Here is a 10,034-nt window from a genome sequence, read left to right on the forward strand (position 1 = left end):
GCCTTTATGGTATCTTCTACTCTAGAACCTGAGAAGAAAGAGGTAAGTCAGTCTTCCTATTCTTAAACATGCATTGATAATGTCAAAAATTTACTTGAACATATATAATTATTGCGTAGAGAGAACGAGGACCTAAAATATGAAGGGTATCAACTTAGGAAAGGACAGGAACCTCTATAAGCTCAATTAGAAGAAAAAACAAATGATTTTTAAAAAATTCAGGAAGAGTATAGCAACAAGTGTGCCAATTATAGATTTGTGACTATACAACTTGCTGAGTTAACTGCAGAGCTTGACACATTGAAAAACAAATTTGAAAATGAAGATTTTACTTTTAGAAAATTTGATGTGTCAAGTGAAGTAGTTGCGTCCATGATAGAACAAAATTTGCAATTCAAAGAAAACCAACAAAAGGGTTTAGGATATGTTAAAATTCCTCCTCCTTTTAATCATAATTTTCAGTTTAAGCCATTGGCTCAAGCAGAGATGGACAGAGAGCCATTTCTTAAATATGGATTTGTGTCAGGAGGTAGTATTAATGTTGAAAATACTAATGTTTCTACTTCCTATGCAGATCAATCTTTAAGTCAATCAAAGCAAGAAGCTGAAGGATGTGTTTCTGAAAATAAAAATGTGTCTGAACCTGCTATTTCTTTTTCAAACGATAACACTTTTGTTTCTGATGTTAAAATAAATGATGTATCCTGTGATGATTCTGCATCACAAAATGATAACTCAAACTTTTTTGATATATTTGATGATTTGTTTGACAATACCGATGTTTCTGTTTCAAGCACATCCACTTCACCAATAACACAACATGGTTTACCCTCATCAATCACACAATCTGATTCTTGCACATGTTATTGTGGGAAAAGTAAGGGTGTTAGTAAAGAAAGTAAATCAGACAAAGTTAGTACTAGTTATAATAATAATAATAAGCAAATTTGTTTTAATTGTGGTACTGCCGGTCACATCGCTAGGAATTTTCCTAATAGGGCATTTGTGTATTTTTCATATCAAAGAGGAGAGAACGAATCTCAAGGAAGGTCTTTAGCTAGAAATTACTCAAGATCTCTCCCTCGAGATAATAATTAGAAGGCTAATCAAAGCTGATGACTGCTATTTTGTGGGGTATGCTGCTCGCACTGCGTACAGGGTCTACAACAAAAGAACAAAGTAAATCGTAGAATCCTTCGATGTGCACTGGTTGGAGGAGAATGAAAAAGATGCTAGAGTGGGTCTTGATTGGTTGGTTGATTACACATCTTTGTTCAAATCATTCAATGTGTGTTCAGATAGTTTCTTTGGTTCTTCTTCTGGTTCGAAGATTGTACCTGAAGATGAAGATGAAGAAGTTGTTTACAGACCATCGATGGTGTCCCCTTCGATTCCTATGGTGGAGTCATCTGATCCAATTACTTGTCCAGAATCTCCAAGTCAACAAAACACTCCAGATGCTGATGCCATACCTCTTCCTCCTATTGAAAGAGAGTTCATATACAGAGATGCTTCCGTTGCTACTCAAAATTTTATGGAGCTTCTCTTTCCTGAGCAAATTGCTAATGAGTTTGTGGCAAATCCTTCTAACAAGACAGGTTCGTATGAAGTGAATCACTCAGCAAATGATGAAGTTATCAACATTCACAATCTTCCCGTTTCAATCAATTACATCAGCCAGGAGATAACTTCCCATATTTAATGCGATCATCCGATCGAAAATGTCATTGGCCAGCTGGGTGATGGTGTTAGAACAAGAATTCAGAGTGGAGATGTTAATACATGTCTCTATTCTTGCTTTATCTCTCAAATTGAGCCAAAGAATGTTGAAATGGATTTGAATGAGCCCAGCTGGGTAGATGTTATGCACGAATAGTTAAATCAATTTGAAAAGCTCGGGGTTTGGACGTTGGTTGAACTACCTAAGGGCAAAAAGTCTCTTGACACTTGCTGGGTATATCGTAATAAGCAGGATGATTCCGGAGTCATAGTGCGCAATAAGGTGAGATTGTTGGTTCATGGGTTTGGACAGATCTAGGGTCTTGACTACACCGATGTTTATGCTCCGGTGGCTTGCTTGGAGGATATCCGTATCTTCCTTGCATACGCTTCCTATATGAACTTCATGGTTTACCAGATGGATATCAAGATAGCCTTCTTGTATGTCGTAGTGAAGGAAGAAATCTACTTTGATCAACCCCTGGGTTTGTTAACTCAAAGTTTCCCAATCACGTCTACAAGTTGGACAAGGTGTTGTATGGCTTACATCAAGCTCCTTGAGCGTGGTATGAAACTCTCAAAAAGCACTTGCTCGATCATGGGTATTCTCGTGGCATGCTCGATCAAACATCGTTCATCAAGCATGTGGGTAATGATCAGATTCTAGTTCAGATCTATGTTGACGACATTATCTTCGGGTCTACAAGTCCGCATCTCTGAAAAGAGTTCGAAGGTGTGATGAAAAAGAGGTTCGAGATGAGTTCGTTAGGAGAAATGACCATGTTTCTGGGGCTTAGGGTCCAATAGAAGTCAACCGGAATCTTGCTCCATCAAGCTAAGTATGTGGAGGATATGCTTGAGAAGTTTGGGTTCCGAGACGCTAAACCTGCACTGACACCGATGGCCGAGAGACCCCTGTTAACTCCAGATACTGATGGCGAATCCGTAGATCAAACTCACTATATGTTGATGATCGGTTCGTTGATATATCCAACTGCAAGCAGACCAGACATTATGTTTGCGGTTTGTCAATACGCACGCTATTAGGCTAATCCTAAACTTTCACATCTTATTGCTGTCAAAAGAATCTTTCGGTATCTCAAAGGCAGCCCAAAATTGGGTCTTTGGTATCCAAAAACTTCTGAATTTGAATTATATTCTTTTGCTGATAGTAATTATGGAGGCTGTGAGCTTGACATGAAATCTACATCAGGTGGGTGTCAATTCCTTGGTGATCGGCTGGTGTCATGGCAGTGCAAGAAGCAGCACACCGTCTCAACCTCAACATCAGAAGTGGAATATGTTGTTGCCTCTGCTTGTTGTTCTCAAGTTATCTGGATCCAACATCAACTGTTGGATTATGGTTTGAACTATTTAGAAACCCCTATTTTCTGTGATAATGAGGCTGCAATTCAGATTGCTAAAATCCAGTAAAACATTTAAAAACCAAGCACATTGACATCAAAATTCATTTCATTATAGATTGTTATGAGTGTTCACTCATTCGGCTAGAACAGGTTTCTACTGCTAATAATGTGGCAGATTTGTTCACAAAGCCGTTTAACAAAGCTCGATTCGATGTGCTTGTGAGCTTTTTGAAAATGATATGCTTTGAGGACTAATTTTTTTAGGATAGTTTAAATTTGCGCATGTTATTTTCATTCTCACCCATGCACAAATTTAGGGGGAGAAATAAACAAAAACCAAACAAAAATTTAAAATCTCAAAATCCAGAAAACATTAGAAAATCAGAAAATTAAAAAATATGTTGCTGATAGTTTCTGCTTGTATGTAATGTGCTGGGAAGTGATATAATCATGTAATAACAGGAAATCTAAATTTGTGTAAGGTACTAAAGTTGAATGTTCTAAGCTCTGTGTTCGACGCGCTGGTAGGCACAAAAGTTTTTTTAAATGGACTTGACTAGGATCAGATGAACTTAAGGAATTTAGAGACCTTACAAATCTTGACCTAGATAGTTCCATTTAACCTGAAAATACGACGCTTGGGTAGGATGAGCAGAGAGATATACATGGGAATCTGCGGATACATTAAATGATCTGTATCTAGAACTGTTGATTAACTTTTCCTCGATGTGCGGACTTGGTCCTTAATTCCAATATTGACGAGGCAACTGGGAATTCCGATAAATTAGGTCTATAGATTTTTTTTCTTTCTATCTATTAGTCATATGTTGCTTCCTCTGCTGATTGGAAGAGATCCGACCTAAAATGCAACATATGCAACTTTGTCTCTATGCATCTTCTTCTATGTTATTCTTCCTACCTGTTAGCCATATGCTGTCTCCTTTGCGTGATTAAAAATCCAACCCAGTACATAGTATATGCAACCTTCTACTTCTCAGTCCCTCTAAACTCTAGTTAGTTATAGGTTTCACTCTCTGCGTGATTGGAAGAAATCCGACCTGAGTGTACAACATATGCATTCTAAATCCGATCATTTGAAGTAAGGAGTATTCTAGAAGACCTTGATTATTGGGGTATATTAGGAAGCGGGAAACACGTTCTAATACAATTAAAATTGAACATTTCATAAGTTGTCTGTAGATCTCGCTGCTCAATTTAGGTTGACAACAATCTCCTTGGTCGTCGTCAGCTGAATGGTCTTTTAGGAATATTATATAAGTTCATAGGATCTAATGTCTTGTCACTCATAGTATGTACTAAATTGGTCACAACCTTTCGTATTTAAGGGGACCAGAATACTGACGATCGACCAAACATGGACATTAAGGTAGAAGTACTGATAAGTGGATTTAGGCTGTCTAACAACTTTGATCCCAATATCACAAAAATATTATTAGTTTCAGCTGAGGTGAATTTAGTGTTAACTCTTTTTAATTTCAATTTCGTTTCATTTTCATTTTCATTTTTATTTTTATTTTTATTTTTGTTTTTATTTTTATTTTTCATTTTGATAAAATTTTTACTTTAGTTTTTGAAATTAGTTTTATTTTTATTTTTATTTTATTTTATTTTTGTCCTCAAAATGTTTTATTTTAAAAAAAGTTTGGGTATTGGACTTAATTTTTATGCATTGTGGATTGCAGCCCATTAATTTTGGACCGGGTATATAAAGTTTAGTTCCAGCCGAAAACCTTTCCACTCCTCATTTTCGTGTTATCGGCCACAAACTCCAATTCTCTCTCTCTCTCTAAAAAAATTTCATATTTTTTTTGTGAAATTGATTGGTTAAATCTAAAGGTATGCTATTTTCGATCCTCAATAGACTATTCACACATCAAATCGACCTGTGTTGAGGGTGTAATCGAAGAAATATCATTTTTGGAAATTATGGCCAGGAGATTACAACCAGAGTTTACGGCCAGAGCTTACGGCCAGGTGTTTATGGCCGTGAACTCCCTTTGACTGTAAACCATGTTTTGGTCAACAAAATCTGACTTTTCTTCATTTATTTCATTTAAGAGCCAAATTTAAATTGCAACATGAGTAAAACATCAATTTTAAATGTTTAAATAAATTGTTTTCTCACTTGGCTTGGTTTAGTGTAGATCGAAATGGAAGAACTCAAATTCGTTGACTGTAACAACTTGGTAATCCTTTAGGCTGATCCTCTTATTGCGGATGGAGAGTTCAAGTCAATGATGCATGGATAAAGGGAATGTTGCCTGACCACTACTCTTACTGTGAATCCAACAATTGATCAAGGCATAATCAAAGTATTCTGGAGGTTAGCTGAAGTAAAGAAAGGAGAATATGGATCTGTATCTATTGAAGCTACTGTAAATGGTTGCAAAATCATCATAACAGAACAATTCATCTGGGACGTTCTGAAAATCGACGATCAATCTAGATTCCCTACTGAGATTGAAGCCGTTCAAGTTCAGGAATTTCTCAACAAGATGGGCTATGAAAGTGACTTTCCTCCGACAATGAAGAAGCTGTGCTACCACCTTACTGGATGTTCTTAGCTCATGTCTTTGTGAGCTGTATATCAGGAAGAAAATCTGGCGCGGATGATATTTCTCGGAGGAACACAGTTGCCATCTTTTCACTTGATGCGTAATTGAATTACAACTTCTCCAAGTTCATCCTTGATGAGCTAATTGTAAACATCAAAGGAAAAACAAGGGACAAGTTCTTATTGTACCCAAGGTTCATTCAAGTGTTCATCAACGAGCAATTTCCTGCGATGGCTAAAGAAGGAGAAATTCTAGACATGAAGTATCTTGGGCCAAACACTGTCAGGCTAATCAAGCAAAACTGAAAGAGAAAAGTCACTTTTCAAGGAAAGTATCCCTTAGTGAAGTTTTGTTATGTTTGCAGACTCAAGCAAGGCATCTGAGTCTCATGTGTCTTTCGACCGCGTAACTTCTGAAGACGATGTCATTTCCAAAGAAGATGTTATTCCTGTATCAAATCATGAAGATGATGTAGTTACACCTGTTGCCATTGTGGCTGAAGAGCATGACTTGCATTCTATATATGTTGAGAGTCGCTACAATGAGGGAACGACAAAGGATGCAACTAAAAATGAAAGAGATGATGATGATTCGTTTAATGATTTTGATCTTACAAGTTTTGACAAGGATGCCATTTCTTTGAATTTTGGAGGTAATGATAAACTCTTGTCTAATGAAGACCTTGACTCGTTTTTTTGACAATATCCATGATGTTGCTCATCCAGCAATGAAGATAAGGGATATAGAAGATGTTCTTGAAACAACGCCTCCTGCTTCCAACCAAATGGCTGACACTACAACACCTATGGCAACAACTTCAAGGATTCCTACCCTTGAGGATGTTATTCCTAATACTGAGCCATCTATGAGTGAACCGTTGATGATTCAGACCTCCCATCCTCCGTTGAAAAGGAGAAGATGTGATCCTAGGAAGGGAGTACTCATTCAAGAACAATCTCAACGCCATCAGACTCAACCAAAAACTACTCTAAAAACTACTTTTGTTGCTGATTCATCTGTACTATCCCACGAACGACCAAGCACCATTTTTGAAGTTGGTGGTTCATCAGCTCTCTCGGGATCATCTCCTCCCAGGCCTTTTCATGATGCTACCTCTAAGTGGCTTGCTTTGTATCTGGCCCAACAACAATGCTTAGAGCCTTGCTCCCACGCTAGAGGAATTTCTATAGAGGAAAGCCACTCAGGAGGGGATGATTCCACTATGTACAAACTTAAAAAGGAGATCGACATGATAAAACAGAAAAACATTGAGCTTGATATTCATGTAGCTGATCTTGAAGCCGAAAAAGCTCAACTTAATATTCGTGTTGCAGATCTTGAAGCGGTTAAGACTCTGAAATCAAAGCAAATCTCTGATCTGCAAACACACCTGGGAACCATAACTGCATGCTACTTTGACTTGAAGAAGAAACTGGCAGAGGAACTTGGCGACAAGTTCAAATCATCTGTTCAAGATTTCAATGTTAGCCAGTCATCTCAAAATCCCCCTATTGATCCCCCTGCTGTAAAAAGAACTTAGGTCGTTAATCGCTTTGAAACAGAACCAGTTCAAGCACCCAACGTTGTTGCACTAAAACACACCAAACTAGCAGCATCTTCCAAGAAAAAGCAACTGTTGTTCAAGAAGATCTCAGATCAGAACGCTCCTAGAGATCAACCCAAAGTCACCGTCACTAATCTTGTAAGGAAAAGATTTGGACTCGAGTACGGTGATAGATCAGGAATTGTATCTTGGGGACAAGGGTTGATCTTTCAGAACTATCCAGTTCTCCATTTGCAAATCCATCATGTGATCCACGGGCAGCTCATTTCAAGCTTTATCTAGAGAACCAATTAAAGAATGGATTTCCTAACATGAATACTGTTGAGTCCATCATTAAAAGATTCCCTCACGTACTGGATCCTAAGACAAATCAGCCTTTCCATACCATGATGTGGCCACCGACCAACCAAGTTAGGTAGATCCTTGTGTTGCAGACCTTCTGTGATGGATCTTGATAGGTGCATTTTAAGAACCTATTTTGCATGTTATTTCTTTCATTTCATAGCATTCTACTTCATAAATCTGACATTTAGTTAATTATTTGGGCAATTGCATATTTCATTAAGAATGCTTGGTACTTCACCATTTTTTATTTATTTTACACTCATTATGGAGCATGGAACATGGATCATGGATGCATGGATGCATGGAGGTTGGATGCTTGGAGCTTTGGATCATGAAGAGAAGACGAACTGGTCATTCCATGGCTGAAAACATAAAGATGGAACCCGAGTCATTATGCATCATTATCGTAGCATAGGACTATGTTTGAAGCTCGACTCATGTCACACCGAAACGGGTCATGTTTGTCCTTTATCATCTTATATTTGAGTAACCTGGCTTGTGGTGAAACTAGACTGAAGATGGAGCCAACAGTGAAGACTTGTTTGATTTTTAGCAAAAAGCATGGGCCATGCCAAAAACACATGGTCAAGACAAATGGCCATGCCAAAAACGCATGCGCAAAAGGCATGGCCATGCTAAAATCGCATGACCTTATGGCCAGTCACGTGAAATTTAATTAAAACAAGAGAAAACATCATTTGAAGGGAGAACAATTTGGGGAGCAGTTGGGGCGATCTTGGGCGATTTTGGGAGAATTATTGGAGCTTTTGAGAGGACCTAATCATTGCAAACACTTTTGATTTCATTTTCGTAAGCATTAAATATTTTAATTCCATCTTTATTCTTGTTTGATTTGTTCTTAGCCATGTGTGGCTAAGAAACCCTAGTTTCTAGTTCTTGTTCAAAAAATGTTGATTGCTTGACTTGAAGAAAATGATTTGATGTTTGATTTGTGATTCTATTCTAGTGATTATGTTTTTTTAAACTAGAACCCTTAAATTTGATTTGTGTTTGATTGACCACTTTCATGAGTTGAATTTTTGTGCAGTTAATTAACTTTTAGGGCACTTAATCGTTCTGTAAAGTTAATGATTGGTAACAAACAATGAGTTTTCTTATTGTAAAACATGTATCACATGTTTTCACACTTCCGAGCGTATGAGAAGAAATGAACATTGTTGGGAAACTTGTATAAAACTTAATGCAGTTTTTTAATGCAATCTAAGAGTGTGTCTAGGTTGAATTAGTAAAGCTAGGTCTAGTCAAAGAGCGTGTTTTGGTTTGATAATTTGGCAGGCGAGAGGCATTAGAGCGTGTTAATATCTTTCAGTACCAACTTAGCATAGCAATCACGAATTACATCAAGTCATAATCAAGTTGAACAACAACATTAAGAACTAGAACTGGAAGCATTTTTTAATTTGGTTACAAATCAGTTTTATTTTGTGCATGCTTTTAAAGTAGATTGTTATTTAGTTATCCAACATAAATACACTGCTTTAACGCACTAAAAAGTAGTAAAAGGCAAGCAGGGTCGAACCACAGATACACGAGACAAAAATCTATACCTCTTTGCACAAGGTACTTTGGTAAAAAAAAGCATAACTAAATAACAATCTACTTTAAAAGCAAAAGTCCATAACTATTTTGGTATGTACTTGACCCGATGGTGCATGGTCCTTTTGGGTTGCCTTCACCAAAGCAACTTGATTGGAGAAATATATATATATAGAGAGAGGATAATATGATTTATTAATATGTTATAAGAATAATATATTAAAGGAGAAATCATATTTGTTTAATTAATATTGGTCAATAATTAATTAGGAATTAATTTTGTGATCAAGTGTAATTAATTAAACTAGAGGGGCTGATTTGTAATTATGTGATAGTTACAAAATAAGGTAAGATTATCTTATTATTAGGTTGGACGAATTTAAAGTGATAAGGCCTTAGAATTCGACTATGATAAGGATTCAAGGATTATCTTATGGGTTGCTTTGTGGATAAGCAACTAGATAAGGATAATGACTGAAACCCTATCTCTACACCTATATAAAGACCCTAAGGCTCATGAATTCGTGTATCCCTTCCCAAGAAGTCCTAAGGACGAATTCTAACCTCTCTCCTCTCTCTTTATACCTTCTCCATTTGCTCTTGGTGTTTGTAAGCCATTAGAGGAGTGATACTTGTGACTCTAAGCATTCCAAAGTCAAATCAAGGAGATTTGGGATTGTTATTGCTACATAACAATCAAGGTAACATCTTAAACCTAATTATATGTTAATATCGATTTCCATATGCTAGAATTAGGGTTTATAGTCTTGGATTCAAAGCATGTACAATAGAGAAACCTAGATCCAAGCATTAGGGTTTGTATGAGCACATAGGATGTCTTATGACCAAAACCCATCAGTCGTATCAGAGCCTAGGATGGTTTCAATTGTATTGATGCATTGTATA

This window comes from Lactuca saligna, chromosome 6 (genome assembly GCF_052625555.1).
Source record: "Lactuca saligna cultivar CGN05327 chromosome 6, ASM5262555v1, whole genome shotgun sequence".
Lineage (NCBI taxonomy): Eukaryota > Viridiplantae > Streptophyta > Magnoliopsida > Asterales > Asteraceae > Lactuca > Lactuca saligna.